General features: G+C 38.9%; 1 protein-coding gene and 1 long non-coding RNA gene across 18 annotated transcripts in view; one reads left to right on the top strand and one right to left on the bottom strand.

Annotated features, from left to right (window-relative positions):
• SPIRE1 (spire type actin nucleation factor 1) overlaps positions 1-14313 on the top strand; it is a 219072-nt gene that overhangs the window by 19347 nt on the left and 185412 nt on the right. The gene's annotated exons all lie outside the window — the stretch shown is intronic.
• LOC309611062 lies at positions 34-12696 on the bottom strand. Its single transcript, XR_014234311.1, has 2 exons — positions 9867-12696; positions 34-9487 (listed from the first exon to the last, which is right to left on the bottom strand). It is a non-coding gene; the product is annotated as an uncharacterized lncRNA (long non-coding RNA).

Raw genomic sequence — 14313 nt, 5'->3', positions numbered from 1 at the left:
GAAAGCATTCAAGCTCAACAACTAACACATCTCAATTCCAATATTAAGTAAATCAACTCCTAGTCTTACTACTGGACCAATCTATAAAATTATAGAAGCAATACTGTTAATATGAGTAACAAGAAATATTTCTCCTTGCAACTAATAATATACTGATAATTAACAGTAAATGAATACAGTGTAACACTAAACTATTAATTAAATACACTGTTAATCCAACACAGGTGTGCACCCAAGGAAAGGTTAAAAAAAGTAAAAGGAACTCAGCGGTTATAAACCTTGCCTGTTTACCAAAAACATCACCTCCAGCATCACCAGTATTAGAGGCACTGCCTGACAGTAACAACCGTAAATGGCCGTGGTATCCTGACCGTGCAAAGGTAGCATAATCATCTGATCTCTAAATAAGGACTTGTATGAATGGCTACATGAGGGTTTTACTGTCTCTTACTTTTAATCAGTGAAATTGACTTCCCCGTGAAGAGGCGGGGATGACAAAATAAGACAAGAAGACCCTAGGGAGCTTCAGTTAATCAACCCAAAAAACCATAATCTTCAACTACCAAGGAATAACAAAATTTCACATGGGTTGACAATTTTGGTTGTGGTGACCTTGGAGCACAAAAAAACCTCCGAGTGGATAAAGCCTAGACCCACTAGCCAAAGCATAATATCACTTATTGATTCAAAAAATAGATTAATGGAACAAGTTACCTAGGGATAACAGCACAATCCTATTCTAGAGTCCATATCGACAATAGGGTTTACGACCTTGGTGTTGGATCAGGACATCCCAATGGTGTCACCACTATTGAGTTCGTTGGTTCAACAATTAAAGTCCTACGTGATGAGTTCAGACCTGAGTAATCCAGGTCGGTTTCTGTCTATTATGCATTTCTCCCAGTATGAAAGGACAAGAGAAATAAGGCCCACTTTAAACAAGTGTCTTCAAAACAATTAATGATGTAATCTCAACTTAATAAGCAAACACAAAACAATCACCCGAGACCAGTGTTTAGTTAGGGTGGCAGAGCCTGGTAATTGTGTAAAACTTAAATCTTTATGCCCAGAGGTTCAAATCCTCTCTCTAACAAAATGTTTACAATCAGCATCCTAATGTTCATTATTCCTATTCTCCTAGCCGTAGCATTCTTAACATTAGTAGAACAAAAAATCCTAGGCTACATACAACTCTGAAAAGGACCAAACATTGTAGGACCACACAGCCTACTCCAACCTATTGCTGACGCAATCAAACTATTCACTAAAGAACCCCTACAACCAGCCACATCCTCCACCTCCATATTTATCATCGCACCCATCTTAGCCTTAACTCTAGCCCTAACAATATGAATCCCCCTACGCATGCCATACCCCCTCATCAACATAAATCTAGGGGTGTTATTCATGCTAGCAATATCAAGTCTAGCCGTATACTCTATCCTATGATCTGGATGGGCCTCCAACTCAAAGTATGCACTAATTGGGACCCTATGAGCAGTAGCACAAACAGTCTCATATGAAGTAGCACTGGCAATCATCCTCTTATCAGTGCTCTTAATAAACGGGTCCTTTACCCTATCAACCCTAACCACAACACAGGAACAACTATGGCTAATCTTCCCATCATGACCACTAGCCATAATATTATTTATTTCCACCCTAGCAGAAACCAGCCGAGCCCCTTTTGATTTAACAGGAGAATCTGAACTTGTGTCCAGCTTCAGTGTAGAATATGCAGCAGGCCCCTTCGCCATATTCTTCCTAGCAGAATACGCCAACATCAGTATAATAAACATGTTCACAACAATCCTATTTCTAGGAGCATTCCACAACGCATATACACCAGAACTATACACAATTAACTTCACCGTTAAAACATTGTTGCTAACAGTATCTTTCCTATGAATTCGAGCATCCTATCCTCGATTCTGATATGACCAATTAATATACCTACTCTGAAAAAGCTTCCTGCCTCTAACACTAGCCCTATGTATATGACATGTATCACTACCGACCATAACGGCAAGCATCCCCCCACAAACATAAATATGTCTGACAAAAGAATTACTTTGATAGAGTAAATAATAGAAGTTCAAGTCCTCTTGTTTCTAGAATTATAGGAATTGAACCTACCCTTAAGAATTCAAAATTCTCCGTGCTACCATATTACACTACATTCTACAGTAAGGTCAGCTAAACAAGCTATCGGACTCATACCCTGAAAATGTTGGTTTATATCCTTCCCATACTAATAAACCCCATCATCTCTGTCATTATCCTAGTAACTGTCATTTTAGGAACTATAATCATAATAACCAGCTCCCACTGACTACTAGCCTGAATTGGATTTGAAATAAACATAATAGCCATCATCCCTATTATAATAAAAAACTTTAACCCACGAGCCATAGAAGCCTCCACTAAATATTTTCTAAAACAAGCCACCACATCCACACTACTTATAATAGCAGTCATCATTAACCTATCACACCCCGGCCAGTGGACTGTCACAAAATTATTCAATCCAACAGCATCAACAGTAATAACAGTAGCCCTAGCCATAAAACTAGGACTGTCCCCTTTTCACTTTTGAGTGCCCAAAGTAACACAAGGCATCCCATTAACAGCAGGTCTAATTCTATTAACATGACAAAAACTTGCACCCCTATCAATCCTCTATCAAATCTCACCATCAATTAATCTAAACCTAATATTGTCTCTGTCTATACTTCCTATTCTAATAGGAGGTTGAGGAGGATTAAATCAAACACAACTCCGAAAAATCATAGCTTACTCATCAATTGCCCACATAGGATGAATGGCAGCCATCTTACTATATAACCCAACTATAACCATCCTAAACCTAGTAATTTATATCATAATAATCCTCACTATATTCATACTATTTATTCACAGCTCAGCCACCACCACACTATCACTATTACACACATGAAACAAAACACCTGTCATCACAACCCTCACCATGACCACCCTGCTCTCAATAGGAGGACTCCCGCCACTATCATGATTTATGCCTAAATGAATGATTATTCAAGAAATAACAAAATCCAATAGTATTATCTTACCCACACTTACAGCCACCACAGCACTACTTAACCTGTCCTTCTACATACGACTTACATACTCCACAGCATTAACCATATTTCCCTCCACAAACAACATAAAGATAAAATGACAATTTGACTCTACAAAACAAACAATCCTTTTACCGACCATAATCGTAATACCTACAATACTTCTACCTCTCACACCAATACTATCAATCTTAGAATAGGAATTTAGGTTAAATCAGAGCAAGGGCCTTCAAAGCCTAAGCAAGTGCAATTTACTTAATTCCTGCCTAATAAGGATTGCAAGACTATATTTACATCAACTGAATGCAAATCAAACACTTTAATTAAGCTAAATCCTCACTAGATAGGAGGGATACATCTCCCACGAATTTTTAGTTAACAGCTAAATACCCTAGTCAACTGGCTTCAATCTACTTCTCCTGCCACGAGAAAAAAAAGGCCCAGAGAAGCCCCGGCAGGGTTGAAGCTGCTTCTTTGAATTTGCAATTCAAAATGATCAATTCACCACGGGACTTGGCAAAAAGAGGACTTAACCTCTGTCTTTAGATTTACAGTCTAATTCCTACTCGGCCATTTTACCTATGTTCATAAACCGCTGATTATTCTCAACCAACCACAAAGATATTGGTACTTTATACTTACTCTTTGGTGCTTGAGCCAGAATAGTAGGCACTGGCCTAAGCTTATTAATTCATGCTGAACTAGGTCAGCCCGGAACACTGCTCGGAGATGACCAAATTTACAACGTGGTAGTAACAGCCCACGCATTTGTAATAATTTTCTTCATAGTCATACCCATTATGATTGGTGGATTTGGAAATTGGCTAGTGCCCCTAATAATTGGAGCACCCGATATAGCTTTTCCCCATATAAATAATATGAGTTTCTGACTACTCCCTCCTTTCTTATTGCTACTGGCATTATCAATAGTTAAAGCCGGTGTGGGTACAGGTTGAACTGTGTACCCATCCTTAGCCAGAAACTTAGCACATGCAGGAGCTTCAGTTGACCTTACTATTTTTTCCCTACACTTTGCTGGTGTATCCTCAATTCTCAGATCTATCAATTTTATCACCACTATCATCAATATAAAACTGCCCACTATAACCCAATATCAAACACCATTATTCATATGATCAGTACTAATCACAGCAGTGTTGCTTCTATTCTCCTTACCTGTACTAGCAGCTGGAATCACTATATTACTAACTGATCGAAACCTGAACACAACCTTTTCGACCCTGTGGGAGGAGGAGACCCAATCTTATATCAACACCTATTTTGATTCTTTGGACACCCTGAAGTATATATTTCAATCCTGCCTGGATTTGGGATAATTTCACACATTGTAACCTATTAATCAGGAAAAAAAGAACCTTTCGGGTACATGGGTATAGTATGAGCTATAATATCAATTGGATTCTTAGGGTTCATTGTATGAGCCCACCACATAGTCACAGTGGGTATAGACATTGACACACGAGCATTTTTTACATCAGCCACTATAATTATCGCCATTCCCACAGGGGTGAAAGTGTTTAGCTGACTGGCAACACTCCACAGATGTAATATTAAGTGGTCCCCGGCCATGATGTGAGCCCTGGGTTTCATTTTCCTTTTCACAGTCGGCAGACTAACAGGCATTGTCCTAGCTAATTGATCATTAGACATTGTCCTTCATGTTACCTACTGTGTAGTCGCACACTTTCACTATGTGCTCTCAGTGGGAGCTGTTTTCACTATCATAGGATTTGTGCACTGATTCCCACTATTCTCAGGATATACGCTCAACATGAGCAAAAGTTCACTTTGTAATCATATTTGTGGGTGTCAACATAACTTTCTTCCCACAACATTTTTTAGGCCTACCTGGTATGCCTCGACAATACTCCGACTACCCAGATGCCTATACAACATGAAATACTATCTCATCAATAGGCTCATTCATCTCATTAACAGCAGTCATCCTGATAATTTTCATTATCTGAGAAGCATTCGCATCCAAACGAGAAGTACTAACAGTAGAACTCACTACTACAAATTTAGAGTGACTAAATGGATGTCCTCCACCATATAATACATTTGAAGAGCCAACCTACATCAGTCTAAAGTAGTCAAGAAAGGAAGGAGTCGAACCCTCTTTTATCAGTTTGAAGCCAACACCATAACTGCTATGTCTTTCTCCATGAACGAGATATTAGTAAAATTTTATGTAACTTTGTCGAAGTTAAGTCACAAGTGGAAATCTTGTATATCTCTATGGCATATCCCTTTCAACTAGGCTTTCAAGACGCAACATCACCCATCATGGAAGAGCTACTACACTTTCATGACCACACACTAATAATTGTCTTCTTAATTAGCTCCCTGGTTCTTTATATTATTTCACTAATACTAACAACTAAGCTAGCACATACTAGCACGATAGATGCACAAGAAGTAGAAACTATCTGGATTATCTTATTGGCCATTATCTTGATCTTAATTGCCCTACCATCGTTTTGAATCCTTTACATAATAGATGAAATTAATAATCCATCTCTTACTGTAAAAACTATAGGTCACCAGTGATACTGAAGCTATAAATATACTGACTACGAAGACCTAAATTTTGACTCCTATATAATCCCAACATCAGATCTAAAACCAAGGGAACTACGACTGCTAGAAGTAGATAACCGAGTAGTATTGCCCATAGAAATGACAATCCGAATACTAATCTCTGAAGACGTATTACACTCATGAGCCGTACCTTCCTTGGGCCTAAAAACAGATGCAATCCCAGGACGCCTAAATCAAACAACCCTAATATCAACACAACCAGGCTTTTATTACGGACAGTGTTCAGAGATTTGTGGATCAAACCACAGCTTCATGCCAATTGTCCTTGAGTTAGTGCCTCTAAAATACTTTGAAAAATGATCGCATCTATGTTATAAGCTCATTAAGAAGCTAGAATAGCGTTAACCTTTCAGGTTAAAGACCGAGAGCTAAGATTCTCCTTAATGATATGCCACAATGAAATATATCAACATGATTTATTACCATTTCATCTATATTTCTAACACTATTTATTATATTTCAACTAAAAGTCTCAAAGTATATCTACTACCCCAACCCAGAGTCAACACTCACTAAAGTGCAAAAACAACCTACCCCTTGAGAAACAGAATGAACAAAAATTTGTTTGCCCCTTTCATAACCCTGACAGTAATGGGCCTCCCCATAGTCATTTTAATTATTATATTCCCAAGTATTTTATTTCCAATATCAAAACGACTAGTTAACAATCGCATAATTTCCCTTCAACAATGACTAATCCAACTTACATCAAAACAAATAATAAGCATCCATAATCATAAAGGACAGACTTGATCACTAATACTAATGTCACTCATCCTATTTATTGGGTCAACCAACCTTCTTGGGCTACTGCCCCACTCATTTACACCCACCACGCAGCTCTCAATGAATGTGGGAATAGCCATTCCCCTATGAGCTGGTACCGTGGTTATAGGTTTCCTCAACAAAACAAAAGCATAGTTAGCTGACTTCCTACCACAAGGCACAGCCACCCCTCTCATCCCCATGCTAGTAATTATCGAAACTATCAGCCTGTTTATCCAACCGGTAGCACTAGCTGTGCGATGAACGGCCATTATTACAGCAGGTCAAATATTAATACATCTAATCGGAGAAGCAACCTTAGTGCTAATAAGCATCAGCACATTCACGGCTCTCATTACGTTCATTATTCTCACTCTACTCAACTATCCTCGAATTCACCGTTGCTATGTATTTACCCTCTTAGTAAGCTTATATCTTCATGACAACACATAATGACCCATTAGATCCATGCATACCACATAGTAAATCCTAGTCCTTGACCCCTTACAGGAGCCCTTTCAGCCCTTCTCATAACATCAGGCCTAATCATATGATTCCACTTCAACTCAATAATTCTACTAATACTAGGCCTACTAACTAACACTCTAACAATATATCAGTGATGACGAGATGTTATTTGAGAAAGCACTTTCCAAGACCACCACACACCAACTGTCCAAAGGGGACTTCGATACGGAATAATCTTATTTTTCATCTCAGAAGTCCTCTTTTTTACTGGCTTCTTTTGAGCCTTCTATCACTCAAGCCTCGCCCCTACCCCTGAGTTAGGTGGGTGCTGGCCACCAACAGGCATTTGCCCTCTAAACCCCTTAGAGGTACCACTTCTCAACACTTCCGTGCTATTGGCCTCTGGCGTGTCTATTACTTGGGCCCACCATAGCCTTATGGAAGGAAATCGTAAGCATATTCTTCAAGTCCTCTTTATTACAGTTACTCTTGGTATCTATTTTACACTCCTACAAGCCTCAGAGTATTACAAAGCCCCATTTACGATCTCATATGGGGTCTACGGGTCAACTTTCTTCATAGCCACAGGATTCCACGACTGCATGAAATCATTGGATCTACCTTCCTTATTGTTTGTTTCCTGTGCCAATTAAAATTTCACTTCACGTCCAACCACCACTTCAGCTTTGAAGCCACTGCTTGATACAGACATTTTGTAGATGTTGTATGACTACTCCTTTTCGTATCTATCTATTGATGAGGCTCATAATTCTTTTAGTATTAATTAGTGCAACTGACTTCCAATCAGTTAGTTTCGGTACACCCCGAAAAAGAATAATAAACTTAATACTGACCCTATTGACAAATACAACACTAGCCTCATTACTCTTACTCATTGCCTTCTGACTCCCTCAGCTAAACACGCAGAAAAAACAAGCCCTTACAAATGCGGATTTGACCCTATAGGATCCGCCTGCCTACCTTTTTCCATAAAATTTTTCCTAGTAGCGATCACATTCCTCCTTTTTGATCTAGAAATTGCTCTCCTACTGCCCCTCCCCTGAGCAACCCAAACAACCGAAAAACAGTACTCACCATGGCTTTACTTTTAATCTCATTATTGGCAATTAGCCTGGCCTACAAGTGAACTCAAAAGGGACTGGAGTGGGCTGAATATGGTACTTAGTTTAAAACAAAACAAGTGGTTTTGACTCATTAGATTATGATTAGACCCATAATTACCAAGTGTCTTTAGTACATAGAAATATTATTATAGCGTTCACTATATCCCTCATAGGACTACTAATATATCAATCCCACCTAATATCCTCACTGCTATGTCTAGAAGGCATAATATTATCACTATTCATCCTGGCGACTCTAGCAATCCTAAATTCACACTTTAGCCAGCATAATACCAGTCATCTTGCTGGTGTTCACAGCGTGCGAAGCAGCACTCAGGTTAGCCTTGCTAGTAGTAGTATCAAATACCTATGGCACTGATTATGTACAAAACCTCAACCTCCTCCAGTGCTGAAATTTATTATTCCCACAGTCATACTAATACCCCTAACTTGATTATCAAAAAGCAACATAATCTGAATTAACTCCACAACCCATAGCCTACTAATTAGTTTCACAAGCCCACTTCTTCTTTTTAAAACTTTGTTTATTTATTTATTTATGGCTGTGTTGGGTCTTCGTTGCTACGCGTGGGCTTTCTCTATTTGTGGCGAGCAGGGGCTATTCTTTGTTGTGGTGCACGGGCTTCTCATTGTGGTGGCTTCTCTTGTTGCGGAGCATGGGCTATAGGCGCACGGGCTTCAGTACTTGTGACACTTGGGCTCCAGTAGTTGTGGCTCACAGGCTCTAGAGCGCAGGCTCAGTAGTTGTGGCACACGGGCTTAGTTGCTCTGCGGCATGTGGGATCTTCCTGGACCAGGGCTCGAACCTGTGTCCCCTGCATTGGCAGGCAGATTCTCAACCACTGCGCCCCCTGGGAAGCCCAAGCCTCCTTCTTCTTAACCAATTCAACGACAGTAGCTTTAACTTCTCGTTAATATTCTTCTCCGACTCCCTATCCGCACCATTACTGGTCCTAACAATATGGCTCCTTCCCCTAATACTAATAGCCAGTCAATCTCACCTACTCAAAGAACCACTAATCTGAAAAAAATTATACATGACAATACTAATCATATTACAAACATTTTTAATCATGACATTTACCACCACAGAACTAATGCTATTTTACATTATATTTGAAGCTACACTAGTTCCTACCCTTATTATCATCACCTGCTGAGGTAACCAAACAGAACGCCTTACTGCAGGACTCTTTTTTATTCTACACACTAGTTGGATCACTCCCACTGCTAGTGGCATTAATATACATACAAAACACCATGGGCTCTCTGAGTTTCCTAGTACTTCAATGTTGAGCCTTACCACTATGCAACTCCTGATCCAACGTCTTTATATGACTGGCCTGCATGATAGCATTTATAGTAAAAATACTCCTCTGTGGCCTCCACCTGTTTTTTTTTTTTTTTTAAACAGAATTGCTTTTCTTTTTTTTTTTTTTTAAACAGAATTGCTTTTCTTTTTTTTTTTTTTTTAATTAATTAATTAATTTATTTTTGGCTGTATTGGGTCTTCGTTTCTGTGCGAGGGCTTTCTCTAGTTGCGGCAAGCGGGGGCCACTCTTCATCGCGGTGCGCGGGCCTCTCACTATCGCGGCCTCTCTTGTTGCGGAGCATGGGCTCCAGACGCTCAGGCTCAGTAGCTGTGGCTCACGGGCTTAGTTGCTCCGCGGCATGTGGGATCTCCCCAGACCAGGGCTTGAACCCGTGTCCCCTGCATTGGCAGGCAGATTCTCAACCACTGCGCCACCAGGGAAGCCCCGGCCTCCACCTTTGATTACCCAAAGCACATGTAGAAGTTCCCATCGCAGGCTCTATAGTCTTTGCAGCTGTATTACTAAAACTCAGGGGCTACGGCATACTACGAATCACATCGATACTCAACCCCCCTTTGAGAAGATAAACAAAATTGATAAACCATTAGCCAAACTCATCAAGGAAAAAAGGGAGAAGACTCAAATCAGTAGAATTAGAAATGAAAAAGGAAAAGTAACAACTGACACTGCAGAAATACAAAGGATCATGAGAGATTACTACAAGCACTTATATGCCAATAAAATGGACAACCTGGAAGAAATGGACAAATTCTTAGAAAAGCACAACCTTCTGAGACTGAACCAGGAAGAAACAGAAAATATAAACAGACCAATCACAAGCACTGAAATTGAGACTGTGATTAAAAATCTTCCAACAAACAAAAGCCCAGGACCAGATGGCTTCACAGGCGAATTCTATCAAACACTTAGAGAAGAGCTAACACCTATCCTTCTCAAACTCTTCCAAAATATAGCAGAGGGAGGAACACTCCCAAACTCAGTCTATGAGACCACCATCACCCTGATACCAAAACCAGACCAAGATACTACAAAAAAAGAAAATTACAGACCAATATCACTGATGAATATAGATGCAAAAATCCTCAACAAAATACTAGCAAACAGAATCCAACAGCACATTAAAAGGATCATACACCATGATCAAGTGGGGTTTATCCCAGGAATGCAAGGATTCTTCAATATATGCAAATCAGTCAATGTGATACACCATATTAACAAATTGAAGGATAAAAACCATATCATCTCAATAGATGCAGAAAAAGCTTTTGACAAAATTCAACACCCATTTATGATAAAAACCCTCCAGAAAGTAGGCATAGGGGAAACTTACCTCAACATAATAAAGGCCATATATGACAAACCCACAGCCAACATTGTTCTCAATGGTGAAAAACTGAAACCATTTCCACTAAGATCAGGAACAAGACAAGGTTGCCCACTCCCACCACTATTATTCAACATAGTTTTGGAAGTTTTAGCCACAGCAATCAGAGAAGAAAAAGAAAAAAAGGAATCCAAATTGGAAAAGAAGAAGTAAAGCTGTCACTGTTTGCAGATGACATGATACTATACATAGAGAATCCTAAAGATGCTACCAGAAAACTACTAGAGCTAATCAATGAATTTGGTAAAGTAGCAGGATACAAAATTAATGCACAGAAATCTGTTACATTCCTATACACTAATGATGAAAAATCTGAAAGTGAAATTAAGAAAACACTCCCATTTACCATTGCAACAAAAAGAATAAAATACCTAGGAATAAATACTTAAGGAGATGAAAGACCTGTATGCAGAAAACTATAAGACACTGATGAAAGAAATTAAAGATGATACAAACAGATGGAGAGATATACCATGTTCTTGGATTGGAAGAATCGACATTGTGAAAATGACTCTACTACCCAAAGCAATCTACAGATTTCAGTGCAATCCCTCTCAAACTACCAATGGCATTTTTCACAGAACTAGAACAAAAAATTTCACAATTTGTATGGAAACACAAAAGACCCCGAATAGCCAAAACAATCTTGAGAAAGAAAAATGGAGCTGGAGTAATCAGACTCCCTGACTTCAGACTATACTGCAAAGCTTCAGTAATCAGGACAGTATGGTACTGGCAGAAAAACAGAAATATAGATCAGTGGAACAGGATAGAAAGCCCAGAGATAAACCCATGCACATATGGTCACCTTATTTTTGATAAAGGAGGCAAGAATATACAGTGGAGAAAAGAGAGCCTCTTCAATAAGTGGTGCTGGGAAAACTGGACAGCTACATATAAAAGAATGAAATTAGAACACTCCCTAACACCATACACAAAAATAAACTCCAAATGGATTAAAGACCTAAATGTAAGGCCAGACACTATAAAACTGTTAGAGGAAAACATAGGCAGAACACTCTATGACATAAATCACAGCAATATCCTTTTTGACCCACCTCCTAGAGAAATGGAAATAAAAACAAAAATAAACAAATGGGACCTAATGAAACTTAAAAGCTTTTGCACAGCAAAGGAAACCATAAACAAGACGAAAAGACAACCCTCAGAATGGGAGAAAATATTTGCAAATGAAGCAACTGACAAAGGATTAATCTCCAGAATTTACCAGCAGCTCATGCAGCTGAATATCAAAAAAACGAACAACCCAATCCAAAAATGGGCAGAAGACCTAAATAGACATTTCTCCGAAGAAGATATACAGATTGCCAACAAACACATGAAAGGATGCTCTACATCACTAATCATTAGAGAAATGCAAATCAAACTACAATGGGGTATCACCTCACACAGGTCAGAATGGCCATCATCAAAAAATCTACAAACAATAAATGCTGGAGAGGGTGTGGAAAAAAGGGAACCTTCTTGCGCTGTTGGTGGGAATGGAAATTGATACAGCCACTATGGAGAACAGTATGGAGGTTCCTTAAAAAACTAAAAATAGAACTACCATATGACCCAGCAATCCCACTACTGGGCATATACCCTGAAAAAACCATAATTCAGAAAGAGTCATGTACCATAATGTTCATTGCAGCTCTGTTTACAATAACCAGGATATGGAAGCAACCTAAGTGTCCATCGACAGATGAATGGATAAAGAAGATGTGGCACATATATACAATGGAATATTACTCAGCCATAAAAAGAAACGAAATTGAATTATTTGTAATGAGGTGGATGGACCTAGAGTCTGTCATACAGAGTGAAGAAAGAAAGAGAAAAACAAATACCGTATGCTAACACATATATATGGAATCTAAAAAAAAAAAGGTTATGAAGAACCTAGGGGCAGGACAGGAATAAAGGCAAGGCACAGACATAGAGAATGGACCTGAGGACACAGGGAGGGAGAAGGGTAAGCTGGGACGAAGTGAGAGAGTGGCATGGACTTATATATACTACCAAGTGTAAAATAGATAGCTAGTGGGAAGCAGCCTCATAGCACAGGGAGCTCAGCTCGGTGCTTTGTGACCACCTAGAGGGGTGGAATAGGGAGGGTGGGAGGGAGACGCAAGAGGGAGGGGATATGGGGATATATGTATATGTATAGCTGATTCACTTTGTTATAAAGCAGAAACTAACACACCATTGTAAAGCAATTATACTCCAATAGAGATGTTAAAAAAAAAAAATGTCAGGGAAAGTTAGTGTTTGACCACCACTTACGCTAGTTTTAAATTTAAAAAATCATATAGTATTCTTGAATTTAGCTTTCTTTCACTTTATCACTTTCTAACTTGTTTGATATTCACTTATTCATAATTTAATTTAGCCTCTTTAAATCCTTGGGGGAGTTTTGGGGGGCTTATTTACATTAATAATGAAAAAGAATGTAAATATAACTTTTCCCCCTAAACTGTTGAAACCAATTTCATTTGAGAACTGTAAGATAAAACATTGCTTAGATGAAACATTTGGTTATTCTTTTGTCTGATGTGTATAAAATTAAATTTTATTGGTGGGAAATGATTAAATGATTGAAATTTGTAAAAAAAATTTCTAATGATAGTTGATCCCTAACTCTGACCTCCTTTTGCAGTTAATAGTCATTTTGATTCTATTTGCATTTAAAGAACTTAGTATTGGGTTGGTTAAAAACCTGAACGAACTTTTTGGCCAACCCTATATTTTATTCATAGGTATAATATAAATATATATATATACACACACACACACACACACACACACATACACACTATATATATACTAAAGGTTAAATAGCTAAAAATGTGTGCCTAGGTAGTTTTTATAGTTTAAATCAGGTATACCCAATCTTGATAGAGGATAAGTAACATATTTGGGCAAATGGATATAGATGGCAGTTATGGTGCTGTATCTAAAGGAGCTTCAGTCTGGGGATAGAAGAAGTACCTGAGATACTTCTCTGGCAGGGTTCCTCTTGGCTAGAATGGTCTCGTACATGATCAGAGGCCACAGTGGAGAGGAGATTCTTAGGAGAATACACAGGGTATGAAATGCATGACAGCCAGATTTTTTCAATTGATAGGAAATATGAGAACATTTGGGATTGACACTCACTAGTCATCTTCTTTTTATGATTTGGCTTGGGGAAGTTCTCCTCCAAGTTCTCCTTGTTCTTGAAGAAAAATGATAAAGTGCTGTGATCTCAGTGTATTTTTGAGGTCTCATGAAATTTAGGCAACTAATGTTTGGATTAATATCACTAGGGAAATTTTTTTAACCCAAATCCACACTGTACACGAAAAGGACCACAACTTCCATCATCGCATCCAACACAGGAGTGTCAGAAATGTGGCCTCTGCACTGCCCCTCCCTCTGTGCCTTGGAAACATTGCTAAATGGTCACGGGCTCCTCCCACCCCATAGCTGCCCTCAGAACGCTTCTGAAAGTG

Source organism: Balaenoptera borealis (genome assembly GCF_965194805.1).
Source record: "Balaenoptera borealis genome assembly, chromosome: 14".
Taxonomy (NCBI): domain Eukaryota; kingdom Metazoa; phylum Chordata; class Mammalia; order Artiodactyla; family Balaenopteridae; genus Balaenoptera; species Balaenoptera borealis.
The sequence above is the reverse complement of the archived record's forward strand: the minus strand, read 5'-3'. Positions and strand labels throughout refer to the sequence as shown.